Source organism: Ictidomys tridecemlineatus, chromosome 6 (assembly GCF_052094955.1).
Source record: "Ictidomys tridecemlineatus isolate mIctTri1 chromosome 6, mIctTri1.hap1, whole genome shotgun sequence".
NCBI lineage: Eukaryota > Metazoa > Chordata > Mammalia > Rodentia > Sciuridae > Ictidomys > Ictidomys tridecemlineatus.
This window is the reverse complement of record NC_135482.1, coordinates 29,702,228-29,716,800: the sequence shown is the minus strand read 5'-3', so window position 1 is coordinate 29,716,800 and position 14,573 is coordinate 29,702,228. Positions and strand designations below refer to the sequence as shown.

The following is a 14,573-nucleotide window of genomic DNA, read 5'->3' as shown; positions in this document are numbered from 1 at the left end:
ACTTGAAATTAGTTTCTTCCATAGTACATTCTCAATCAAAGGGGACAGAAAGCAATCAAGAAAATGAAACAATTAAACTTGGAATTTTATACAAGTTTAAGTTCTGTGTCTGCATGGGTTCAAATTCTGCTATCACAAATTGGGGGAAGTTGTTTAACATGTATACACTCAACTTCCTCATCTGCAAGTTTGGGAAAACACTTCCCTTATAAAGTTAGTAAAGGGATTTATATAATTTATAAATTAATATATTCAGGAAACTTAGAACAGCTCCTGGTACCTAATTACTAGTATAAACATATGGCTTAAACGTTCACATTTGATACTTTTGAATTGATCAGTGCTAAAAGGAAATATCAAAAACACCAAGATACCAGGGATGGTCATGATCCCAAAAAGAGATTTAAAGATCCATTGCTTGTACATAGGTAGCCTAAAATAAATGTGGGATTAAATTTAAGTGAATAAATAAGAACTAAGATACTTGAAATGTTGCTACCTTGCTCTTCTGCACTTCACTGCCATCAGGGAGATTACATAAGAGAATATTCAAGTAACCTATGATTGGATTTCAGACAAATTCACATTCTTTGGAACCCAACTTTTTTCATCAATAGCGTTTATCAGGCTGTCAAAGCAAAACATTTCCCATAAATAGCATTTATATTGTAAAAGAATCTGTTGCCATCATTCTGCTTAGAGTAAACTAGCCTTCAAAATTGATCCTAGTTTGCCCTTTCTAAAAGATTTTATTAATCAGAACTTATTTATTCCTGCCCTCTTTGTGGCTGTAGTTTCAGAATGAGAAAGTAGACATATTAAATGAATCCATGCTGAAGTATGAGTGATAGTTAGATCTTATTAGCCATTTCATAGACTATTTCAGGTAAACTTTATTTTGGACAGTTGCAGGCTGGAGAGTGGACTATTTCAATGATAGGGAGTTTCTCTGCCATTCTTTATTTCTAACTAAAGAATCAGGCTCAAAAAGTTTTCTAACTGTAACAAGACCACTTCTTAACAGTCTTGTTTTGAATGGACCCTGATAGGCCTGGTAACTTACATTTGAGAGTGGAATCAAAGTAACTCGACCATCAGCAGAGTCATTATATATAAAAATATGTATTTATTATATCCAATACAGATATCTGTAAATTCCTGGCATGTACATATATAATATGTGATCTCTTTATGACCTTCTGTCTGTGAACCTAAAGTTTTTATATGCTGGCTTCTTTTTCCTGCCTAGCACTAATGTTTTCTCTCACCTTTTTCCTTCCCCTCTCCCTTCTTTCTCTTCACAGAATAATAGTGGCAGCTATATATATTCCAAATGTTTAGCCCCAATTTTCTCTAAAACCCTAAAACCATGAATTCAATGAATTCAAGCCCTAAAACCATGAATTCAATGGTCTACTGATCATATCCACAGACATCTATTCCCTCCTTCCTCTCTTTCAGACCCACAGCCAGTGAACAACAAGTCTAAGAAAGAAGGAAAGAAACAGAAAATATATACAACATAAAGCAGAAAGGGGGATTAAGGGAGAGAAAGACCAAAGGGATCAGAAAGCTTACTAATAATGTATCCACTCAAAACATACTAAGTTAAACACATCATTAGAGTAAATAAACATGATTATGTGGATTAGGTTGAAAAATACTATCAAAAAAATCAAAGAATATAGCTTTTAAACCATTAGAAGAAAATATTTGGTGGCCTCACTAGTAGGGAGAGAGGCAGAACAATACTACAGTAGATGTTAGACAATTGCTAATATAGCAGCAATCACAAAGAACCTAAGTGGGTTAAAACTTCTTGGAGATGATTATATTATATTTAAACTATGATTAATATAATTATAAATGCAAGGTCCAACAATGTCTATAAAACACACTTGAAAAGTATACAGAAGTTAATAAAAAGTGTGACCACAAAGTATACCAGAAAAATATAAACATAAAGCAAGCTAGGGCAGCAATTTTAATATATGAAGAATGAAATTTAAGGGATAAATGAAAAATGATGTGTACTGGTGGAATAATAGAACAAGAAAATTTTGCCCATCTAAACATGCATGCCATCTACTAATACAACCTAAAAATAAAACAATGATAAATAATACTACAAGGAAATAGGTAAACCAGAAAATGTTTAGATATTTTAACCAAACTCTAGAAAATTAATGGATCAAGAGGAGAAAAGAAAAGCCACAAGCTGATATACTAAAGACTAAAACATAGTTAAGTCATTCTTAAATATGTTTGAACCATAAATGTACAGAATTCCACATTTGACACAAAAGATGTATTCTTTCCTAATACATATGGAATATTTACAGAAGTAAACTATGTATCAGCCACAAAGAAAACTTTAGCAAATTCACAGGAGTACTAATTTCTTTGACCATAAAGCATCAACATTAGAAGTCAAAAAGAATGGATCAAGACTTGTACTTCAAAGTGGGATGTAGTAGGTGCTGGCAGGCCAACACACACACTGCTGTGACTAGTGCAGCGACTATTTTAAAACAGGAACAAAAAATTAAAAAAGATAAATTTAAAGGCATATTTACAAATATCTTAGAGAGCTGTGAATGAAAGTAATGATAATAAGAATCACAAAAATTAAAAGCCAACTGACGGAAGAGTCCTTCCTAGAAGAGGTATATCCAAGTACTTTCTTCCCTTGGCGCATTAGTAAATTCTGGATGTGGAATGAAATCTTCACTAACTCATTACATAGGGAATCAACTCTGGGAAAGAGAAACTCAAAACTATCTAATCACATGGGAATAGAATCGTGTGTTGAAAAGTATAGAACAAGCCCGCACCGTGGAGCACGCCTGTAATCCCAGCAATTTGGGAGGCTGAGAGAGGATGATCACAAGTTTGAGGCTAGCCTCAGCAACTTAGTGAGATCCTGTCTCAAAAAAGGGCTGGTATGTGTCTCTTTGGTTAAATGCCCCTGCATTCAATCCCCAGTACTAAAATAACAACAACAAATCCCTAATACCAAAAAATAAAAATTAAAACAAACAAAAGACAAAACTAGAAGAAACCAAACACAGGGCTGCTGCTTCAATTAGATACATGCCAAGTTCTGCAATGACATGGGAGATTGGTGGATTTGGCTAAAATGATAAAAAATCTCTTCACATTTTAGCTTTGTTTAGATTATAAAATCCTATAGACAGAGACAGCATCAAAAAAAGTAGACTAATAAAAATACAAAAAAAAATTTTATATTAGCAATGGAATACTAGAAAATGAAGTTTAAATGCCATTTAAAATAAAAACCAAATACCAAGGAATACATCTAACAAAAGATTACAAGTCAAGATAATTATTACCTTAGGAATAGAAATGGGTGGGATATTTATTGGGAAAAGGAATGACATGACGTGGGGGCAGTCAATGTTCTGGTATTGTTTCATTTCTTGATCTAGATAATGTTTGAAGAGTAAATATTGGTTTTGGAAATTTATTCAAGATATGTACTTTTTTCTGGGTATATGAAAACTTCAAATTGTTTTAACAATTATAAAATGTATTCTTAAGGAAATGAAAAAAACAATAAAACAATTCTTAGATTTTTAGTAAATAAATAAGTAGCAAATAATATAGACTTAAAATAATGAACCACAAAATATTAATTTTTAAAATACCTTGAGATATCATTTGAATAAAATGACCTGATTTTGTTTAAAATATTAAATCATAACATACCTAAATCTATAAAACAATTGTTGAAATTTTTACATCAAATGTATCTATTATCCATCCCCCCAAAAAACTCCTCTTGCTCTTTTGAATCCCTCCATCTTACCACACTCTTCCTCAAATCACTGATCTACTTTCTTTTTCTGTGGGCATTAACTACATTTTACATTCATTTACATTTTCTGCGGTTTTATATAATGGGATCATTATTTTTTTTGTCTTTCTTACCATCTGTTATGGACCCAATATTTGTTTTCCTCCCCCAAATTTATATATTGAAACCCTCAACCTAAGTGTGGTGGCATTTAATGGTAGAGTCTTTGGGAAAAAAACTAGGTTTATATGAAATCTCGAGGGTGGAACCCTCATGATGGAAATAGTGATATTTTTAAAAACAGTGAGACCAGAGCATCCCCCTTTTCTCTAGTATAAGGCCAAAGTTAGAGAGCAACCATCAGTAAACCACAAGAAGGCCTTTACCAGGAACTCAGTCTGCCAGCAACTCAATCATGGACTTTCCTGTCACCAGAACTGTGAGCAATAAAAGTCTGTTGCTTAAGACACCCAATCTGTGGTATTTTGCTTTATTTACCTGAGCTAACTAAGATAGAAATTGAGATCAAAAAGTGGAATACTGTTATGCAAATACCTAAAAATGTAGAAGCAACTTGGGAAATAAGTAGGGGCTGGAAGAGTTCTGAAGTGTAAGGTAGAAAGAAAAAATGGATGCTAAGAGTGATTTTGGAGAGGGTTTTTAGGAAGAACAGTGGAGAGCTGGAGAGAAAGCCTACATCCTAAGTGCAGAATTTTGGTAGAAATATGGAGAGTAAAGACCATTCTGGTAAGGTCTCAGAAATTAGGAACATGTTATTTGACAATGGATAAAAGATGGCTTGTTACACTGTGGCAAAAAAAAAAAAAGATTGAATTATATTAGTGTCCTAATGTTCTAGTGTTTTTAAATAGGAACAACTTACTAGTGACCAAATTAAATATTTAGCTGAGGAAAATTCTAAAAGTGTTGAAAGAGTAGCTTGGTTCCTCTTGATTATAATATATCTGGTGATATAGTCTTTAGGTATAGTCTTAACTGGATTGAATCTGATTAGAAACTTTTGATCTGACCTTCCTGTATTTGCATATTTAACATTTCTCCAGGCTTGGAAGAGTTTCTGCTACTATTTGTTTCTCTTCTTTTTAAACTTTATGACTCAAACATTTGCTCTTTTCATACTGTTCCATAAATCCTGTAAGTTTTCATGATTTCTTTTCATTCTTTTTCCCCCCTCAGTCTTCAAGATCATAAATTCTTTTTTCTGCTTGACCAGTCCTGCTGTTGACACTCTCTATTGAGTCTTTTATTTCATTGAATATATTTTTCAATGCCAATTTTTTTCTAATTTATCATCATTATGATTTGACTCTATTCAATTTCTCTTTCTGGTCAACCACTGTTTTTCTCAATTCGTTGTATTTGTTTTCTGTCATTTCTTGAAGATTGCTTTGCTTCCTTAAAAGTTATATTTAATTTTTTATTAGGCAGCTCTTACATTTTTCTTTCTTTGGGATCAGTCACTGGCACTTTTTATCCAGTTGGTGATATCTTCTTCCCCTGAGAGTTCTCAATCCTTGTAGTAGTGCATCAATGTATGTGCATTTGAAGTTAAATTATTCTATTCTTCATGGTCTGGCTCTGTCTGAGAAAGCAATGCAGGCTTTATGGCACTATATGACCAATTTCTAGAAAACAAAAAATCTAAGAGTGGTTTCTAGGTATAAATACTCTGATTCTCAATTATATCCCTTCTGTATAGATAAAGTAAGTGGAAATAGATAAAAACTATGTCGAGAGTTTGAATAAATTGTGCTGCTAGAGAAATCCAAAATTGTACAAAAAAGATGTTAAGATAGCTCAAATCTTGAAATACTTCTCAGACTCTAGAACCTGGAGTTAAAAGAAGTACACTGATAAACATTATAGGATGTATAACAGATATGATCATGAAAAACAACTGTGTTAACTTAATAGACTGAAGGCAGTGCCACCTAAACCATAGATATTACCTGACATCAACCTTGACTAATAATTCAAAGGATAGAAACAAAGAACAGGTACAGGCAAAGTCTAGATTTTAAAGTTTCCTTACAACAAGAACAATTGATCCAAAACATTCCACTATTGCACTTTGCAGGTAGAGAATCCCTGTATACAAGGAGATCTGCCAGAAGTCATTCATGCCCTCTCTTATCCCCACCAAGGAAAAAGTGGTCTACTAATCTGCCTTTAACCATTTTCTTATCAATAAAAAAAGAAATATTCTCTGAAATATGTTTTACTTCTAAGTCAAGTTTTTTTCCTACCTGTCATATAAAATATGGCAGTTGTTTGTGTACTAGGAACAATTTTATTTTGTCTTCCCCAAATGACAGCTTAGGAAAAAAATATGCATTGAATGAGATTTGGGGATTGATTAATTGTGCTATGTAGTATTTGTTCTGTGGGCCCAGAGGAATTAGACATAAGTCTGATTGAGAGGACTGTACATTTAACAGATATCTTTGATTTAGAGTTATGAATAAAAAAGGTTTATGTTTTTGTTTTGTGTTGGGGATTGAACCCAAGGCCTTGTACATGCTGGGCAAATGTTCTACCACTGAGCTGTATCCCTTTTCTTGGGTATAGAAAATTAGTAAGACCTTGTATGCTATTTCTTTGGGAGAGGTGAAAAGGCATGTTTCTGTGGAACATGACACATGTATATAATGTAGACAGAGACACTTTTGAAAGGTATATGGGTGGGAAGATGGGGTAGCCAAATGAATGGATATTTCCTGAGTTGTTTGTTCTCCGTTATCAATTTATTCTACTTCCAGTACCACTTGGAGAGTCCTTCAGTAACCTACACTGGATGGAGGCATATAATTCATGCTGGAAATAAGTATATTACATTTTTAGCTATTGTCATTTATAAATAATCCCAGAAATTTCTTTGTGACATCATTAGAATTAGTAAGAGGCTGAGACTTCCCAGAGTCCCTTGGTTTTCTCCCATTGGATTTGATTGAGAGGCAATCTAAGTCTGTAGTAAGGGCAGCCATCTCCACAGAGGGAAGGCATGAAATCTAATAGTAGAGCAGCATGATGGATGAACAGAAAGAGAGGGTCCAACTGAAATTGTTTAGCTCCCAATTAAACTGTGGTAGAAGCCAAAATCTGGATTTTAGAGTTAGAAAAGACAATAACTTACCTTTCCTCCTTAAACTCTTTGTATTGGGTTTATTGTCCTATGAAAGTGAATAAAACCTACTAACACATAATCTTTTTAAAAAATTTAAATACATTTCCATAGCTTTATGATTCAAGAAAAACTTCTTTCAAAGCAACATGTTGTTTTTCTGGTGTCTGACATTAAGCAAAGACAGATTGGAGACAGATAAGACTGCACAACAGGAGGGAGAATCCAGACCTTTTTTTTCATATTTTCTAGGTTTTATATAGTGTTATAAAAATACACACCAAAAAGATGTCTGATTAATGTGCTTTAAAGGTCCTCTGATCTTTCTCCTGGCTTTTCTCCTCCTTTCTTCTCCTTATCCACTTCAATCAGTCAAGCTCTGACTTTAGGTCTTTGCACTTCCCATTTTTTTCTGCCTAGAATTCCATCCTCACAGGAATCCACATATGTCCCTAAGCTTGATTTCTTAAGGAAAATCAAGTACTATATACAATATAAAAATTTTTTTAAAGAAACCATAAGGATAAAGGCAATGAAAGAGGTAATAAGTGACTGTAGGACAGAACATAGTAGCAGATGGGTAATCAGTTCTTTATAAAGAATTATAAAAATTAAAAAGGGAAATAAACTAATTATCATGGAAGTAATTTATTCATGTCCTTTAGTTAGGGCACTTCCTTACTCCCATTGATGTTCCTGGTATCAGCACCTAGGAGGGCAATTATGACAGATTTTGGAGATTTTAGAGAGTAAAGGGATTATAATACATAAAACGAGTTTTTTTTTAATTTTTTATTTGTTTTAATTAGTTACACATGACAGCACAATGACCTTGACATATCATACATTTGAATCAGATGGGATATAATTTCCTCTTTTCAGAAATCTATCAGCAAACACATTTGCTTTGTATTATACATAAAGTGATATAACTCAAGTGTTTTTAAATTACTATCTTATATATGCAACCAAAGGACAGGATTCCAATCTTATAAGGTATACTCAAGAATATTGTCCTAAGTATATGGAAAAATTCCCTCTTGAGACTGAAATTAATAAACTAAACATAAAAAATGAATGAAACTAGCCATCAGTAAATGTAAACTAGACTCAATGAAAGATGCTAAACATATGTTGCTATTAGAGCAAAGAGTCTTCAAAACCAAGTGAAAATCAAAGGATGTTTTTAAATGTTCTTGATAGATGTTAAGATGATTGTAGGCTTAATTGATTAGATACTGAGTTGCTCAATCACATACCTGTAGATACTAGCCATTTCAGGCATGTAGAAGGCACTCAACAAATATTTTCAAGTGATTGAATAAAAATCTTCTATTAGATATTTTAAAGAACTTACTTAAAACTACAAGACAATTAAAACTATGGGTATAGGAGTGAGGGATCTGGAGCTTCCTAGCTGTATTTGCAGTGAAGGCAGAGCTGGACCATGCCAGAAAACCTCAGAAGACTCATAATGAAGCTGGGCTGCCTCCATTCAGATCCAGCGGCTGCACATGGCTACAGCTCACATGCTCACGGAGCACATGTGCTGCCTGGATGTTGACTCACGGTCCAGAACACTGGCATCATTGTACCATCATCCCAGCTTCCCAAATAGTGGAGATGAAAGGAAATGATTAAGTCTGGAATGAATGTGGGTTGTCTGACTAGTCCCTTGGACTTATGAGTGCCATGCAGATATGATCACGAATGTGTGCTCATCCACAGAGAGCTTTGTTTTTTGACCCTATTCTCCATCAACCAATTGCTGTGGCTTTGGACATTAAAGGACCTGAAATCCCAACTGAGCTCATTAAGGGCAGTGACATCATGAAAATGGATCTGAAGAGAGCTGCTCTCAAGATCTCTCTGGATAATGCCTACATGGGAAATATGACCAGAACACTCTGTGGCTAGACAAGAAGTGAACAGCAAGATCTATTTGGATAAGGGACCTATTTCTAGTAAGATGGAGAAAAGTGCTGTCTTCCTGGTGACAAGGTGGAGAATGGTGGCTTCTTGGGCAGTAAGAAGGGTGTGAGCCTTCCCAGGTCTCCTATGTTTCTGCCTGCTGTGAAGAATACTGAGACTTCCTAAATTTAGAAATGGGGCAGAGGATGGAGGAGAGAAAAAAGATAAGAGGGGTTTATTTTAACTGATAGTTTCAGGTTAAACCAACAAAGAAACAAACAAACCAAAAATCCCTGTTCCACCTTCCTTTCATGCATGTTGAAAACTAGCCATCAAGACTCACTGTGTTCTGTTTGCAAAACTAACCAACCAACAAGCAGAAAGCACTTCTCCTGGTAGGTTATCCTCCTATCCCAACACTGTGCCCACTTCACGTTGTCCTGCCTTCACATCCACAGCCAATGTAGGTTCAGTGTAAGTAGTTTATGCTTTCTTTTCCTCAAGGTTTTGTTATATTATACTCACTTCTAAGATCCATTGAAGATTTTTTCCAAGTGCTATTTGGTCATGCCGCTAGTGGCTTAGGGAATGGGCCCTAGGACTGATCTTTTATTTTGGCTAGGATCTGAAACAGTTTTAATAAAGCCCTGTTATTTCTTCTTGTGTCTAAATTTGTTTTAACATGCTCAGAAAAGACTATCCAGGATCTGAATTTTGGAATAGGGCAGGATACAGATGTGGGGTAGGGAAGGATATAGAGGCCCCCACTTTTGATTGAGAAGCTCTACCTTGTGGTGCCTATTACTAGCAAACCCACAGATGATACCACCATGGAGACCTCCTTCAAGTGATACAGTGGGGTTCTGATCATCGTCACCAAATTTGGCAGGTTCACTTACTAGGTAGTCAAATACCACCCATATGCCCCCATCATTGTCGTGATATGGAATCACCAGTCGGCTCACCAGGGCTACTTGTACCACGGCATCTTCCCTGTGATGTGTAAGGACCAAATCCAGGAGACCTGGGATGCAGGTGTGGCCCTCTGGGTGAATTTTATCTTGAATTTTGGCAAGGCCTGGGGCTTTTTCAAGAAGATGTGGATGTTGTGCTGATGGGGAGATGCCCTGGATTTGCCTTCACCAACACCTTTTGTGCAGTGCCTGTGCTATGACAGACCTGAGCCCCTCGTCTAGCTTCTGTCCCATATCCTCACTCCAATCATCCACTAGGCCAGCAATATCTGCGGTGGGCTGAGACACCAAAGAAGATTAACACTACTGTGACTCATGTCAGTTTTAGCTCTTCTTCATAAGGTATTGGTCCACTTTCTGTTGTTAGTAACAAAATACCACAGACTGAGTAAGTTATAATGAAGAGATGGTTTATTTGGCTCATGGTTCTGGTCTAGGGTGGAGTAGCCAGATCCAGTGATGGCTTTTTTGGTTGGTGGGGTCCCCAAGTAGCAGAGGGTATCACATAAGAAACAAGGGAGAATAAACAAGTGCCCTAATGAAACTAGTTTTTAGTAATCCATTAATAATCCATAATCCATCAACCTACTAACCTATTAATTATGTGAATTAATGAGTCTCTTCATGAGCGCAGAACTCTAATCACCTCTTAAAGGTCCCACCTGGTCTCTCCACTTCATTTCTCATAATGGGAATTACATTTCAAGTGAGTTTTGGAGGGAACAAGTCATATTCAAATTATAGCATATAGATTAGCCCAGACTTTAGGGAGCTCGTTGTTATGATTTGGATGTAAGGTATCTCCCAAAGGCTCCTGTGTCATGCAAGAACATTCAGAGTTAAAAACATTGGATTATGAGAGCTATCACCTAATCCGTCTATCCTACTTTGGAAGGACTACTGTGTAACTCTTGGGCAATATGGTGGAGAGGGAGGTGGGTCACTGGGGCCATGCCCTGGAAAGGTTCATCTTCCCTATCCCCAACCACTCCTTCCCAGCATCATGAGCAAAGCCCCACTGTTCCACCATGCCCTTCTGTCACATTGCTCTGCCTCATCTGGGACCCAGAACAATGGAGTTAGGTGAACATGGACTGAGACCTCTGAAACTGTAAGCCAAAGTAAACTTTCTCTCCTCTAAATCGTTCTTTTTGGGTATTTTGGTCATAGTGATGAGAAGCTGACTAACATACTCATCATGTGGCTCCATCCAGGCAAGGGCCAGTGGAGGAATATAGGAGTTAAGGCTCCTGGAACTTTCTGTGAGAGCATGATAGCTTTCTCTCCTTTGTGTGCTCTGTTCAATTCCTGCAGAAAATGTATACTCAGAGAACTCCCAACACGGGCCTGGGTCAGGACATTGCCAACAACAGTAAAGGCCTGAGGGCATGGGTCAGTAGTTTCAGTTTAATCAATTCCAGTTCACTTAACTCTGGCCTTGACCCTTGCTTACTTGTCCAGCCCCTCAGTCTCTTGCATTCCCACCTTTTTATGCGTTGTGTTCTCCTGCTCTGGCACTGCCTTCAAACGTCACTCAAAACGGACATCACCATCCACCTTCCATTTTATTCACTGTTAAACCCACCTCCTGGCCTGTTGCCATAGTCTGTGTTGCCATAGTCTACATACGTGTATGTTAATAAACACCAGCTGAGGCAAAAAAAAAAACCAAAAAAAACAAAAAAACAACAGCAACAACAAAAACTATGACATGCGTGCAAAAATGGATTATACTAGTTTATGAAAGTAATAAACAACCCAGAGCCACACCCTCACATAAAAATAGCAATGCTGTCATCTATTGATTATTGTGAACCCAACATTGAGCAAATACTTTAATTGCATTATCTTATTTAAGACAATAATCTAGCACTGTTTTCATCTTTTCCCTTAAGTAAAGCTAAGAATTGAAGAGGTCAAAGTGGTGAAAACTGATTTGCTTAGATACTAAATCCAATGGATTTACCCATTCTGCTACACCGACTTTAGTCATTTAAAATGTGATAAAGGTCACTTTCCTTTTTTCATAAGACTGATTTCCAAGAAATGATGTGAGGACGATTGCTCAAAGTACTTTGTCATATCACTCATCAAAATTTTCATCATTATAAACAGAATCACTAAGTTAAAAACACTTTGATGGATTTCACTACCTAAAAATTAAATGTTGTAGTTAACATCATAAAGAAGAATGAAACTTGGAAGAACACTTGAAATATATATTTCCTCTGAAAGTTTACTCCCCTAATTTTAAAAACATTCTTGCAGCCAGAAAAGGAAAGAATACTGAAATAAAAAAGAAGCGATAAATAAACTCCTCAAAGATTTAAAACAAATGACTGAGAAATATAAAAACATTTAGCCTCAGGAGTAATCAAAATGTACAAAATAAAATTACAATGAGATCTTGAAATAGTCAAGGACTTAATGATAATAACACCAATACCACAGACATTGGAGGAATATACATACCCATAAATGTTAATAAGGATGCAAAAGGATGAAGCATTAAGAAATAGAAAATGAGATCATTTTAGTTAAAAATATGGAAACTCCAAAATCCATTGATTTTATTTCTGTGAATTCATCCTAAATATGTAAATATGTAAAAAATATAAATGCAAAGACTATCACCTTAACAGCACTTATGATACTCAAAAAAAAAAGTTTAAAATGTTCTGAATTAACTGGGAAGACATTTGTAGTATATTGTCAGATTATAAAATGACATGAATAATGTGATTACTTGAAAAGCATAGTTACAAATACAATACACACATAATGGATATATTTATACTTATTCCAATTCTTGAAAAAAGTACCTTTTGTTAGCCATCAAAATGTGTTTATCCCTCAGAAGTCAAAACTGCAGATGCTTTTTATTTTCCTTATCATTTATCTATACAGTATCATTCAAAGATAAATATTTTCTGATAATCAAAAAAAAGTAAGAAAAAGTAAAATTGACAAAGAGAGTAAGTTTACACTCACCCTACTCCAAATCTGATCATGTATCCAATGCCTGGCTTCTGAAACCTCTACTGACTCATTTTTACCTAAAAAACTCAAACACTTATTTTGGCTTCCAAAGTCATTTCACATCTGGTCTTACATAAAATATTGACTTCATTAACCACCTCCTCATCCCATGGGCCATTTAAATACTGTGGGAAAATACCAACACCTTTTTTTCTCCTTAGCTGAAGAACCTTCAGTCTTCTTCCTCTAGAAAACATCTCTTCCATGAAGGCTTGGTCCCCTAAAAAATTGGTGCTCTCTGAACTTTGCTTTCACAGCATACTTTAAAAAAAAATTAAATTTGCTTTAATCAGTTTTACAAGACAGTAGAATGCACTTTGATACATTACATATAATGGAGACCCACCAGTTGTATAGTTATATATGTACATAGGGTAATAATGTTTAGTTCATTCTACTATCCTTCTTACCACTCTCCTCTTTTCACTCCCCTCTACTTAAAGTACCTCTATTCTTCTCTAGCCCCCACCCCCATTGTGAATTAGCATGTACATATCAGAAAAAATATTCAGCCTATGTTTTGGGGGGGGATTGGCTTATTTTGCTTAGCATGATATTCTTCAGTTCCATCCATTTACCAGCAAATACCATACTTTTAAGTTACTTGCTAACCATCTTCCTACATCCTGTCACATGCTTGCGGGTCACATGACTGCTCTGCTTTCCCTTTCAGGAGTCAGAGGAGCCGGCCTTAGATGAAGCTACAGGTTAAGTAGATTAAAGGAAAAATTAGCAAATGACTGCAAGAGAGGTGATATACTGTCATCACAGGTGTAATTAGGTATCCTTTACAGAGTTTACTCATTATGATTAATAATTTGAGTGAAATCTAAAATGACAATTTAAAGCCCTTTCTAAAGCAACATCTCATAGGAGCCTGTACTAAGGAAAAATTCAACAACAAAAAAAAATAATGGATGAGAGAACAGATGAATGGATAGATCAATTGGTAGATATAGATGGTAGATACTAATAGGTCATAGTGTGTCATTCTTCATAATTATGGACTTATAGAACTATGGTCATCTACTATTCTGAAATGACAATAGTCTCATTTGAATTCCTTTTCTGAACAAATTTAAATGTGTTGGGTTTGGCATGACATTTTCAAATAACATGTTAACTGGGATCAATTGGTAGTGGCTACTTAGGTTCCTATGATGGCTCATCCTTATTCAGGAGAAAGGATGTTCATAACAGTTGGCAGTTGGCAAGGGATAAAAGGGAATAGCAGTACATGTCATCCCTTAGCGTATTGACCTCTGAAACACTTAGATAATGGGAATTTAAGAGTTGCAGGACTGTATAAACTTTCTTCTGCTGCTTCTTAATTCCTTGATTTCTGTCTCTTCATATAGGCTCTGTGTTCTTGGACAGCATCCCAAAATGATGTTTTTCTTCAAGTCAAGTTCTATATAAACTCATGTTGATAAATTAAAACACCTTTAGCCTTTAGCTACTTCCACATAAATAAAAAGATTGGGTTAGTGTGGTTCATTTTAATGAGTAAGGAGGCAAAAATCACTTAAAGCAACTCAGTTTGTTCTAGTGACTGAATAGCAATGTTTCTTGGCTAATGCTATAACTTGGCTATCAGCTCATACTTATGAACCATTTTAAGAATAAGAAATTTGGGAAGTTATTTGGCTCAGGGTATGAAAAACAAGATGTCACGCAAGGGCTTGTTAAA

General features: G+C 35.4%; 1 pseudogene; it reads left to right on the top strand.

Annotated features, from left to right (window-relative positions):
- The first annotated feature begins 4,542 nt into the window (after window positions 1-4,542).
- Window positions 4,543-9,463, top strand: LOC144365044 (pyruvate kinase PKM pseudogene; annotated as a pseudogene).
- Window positions 9,464-14,573: the final 5,110 nt, after the last annotated feature.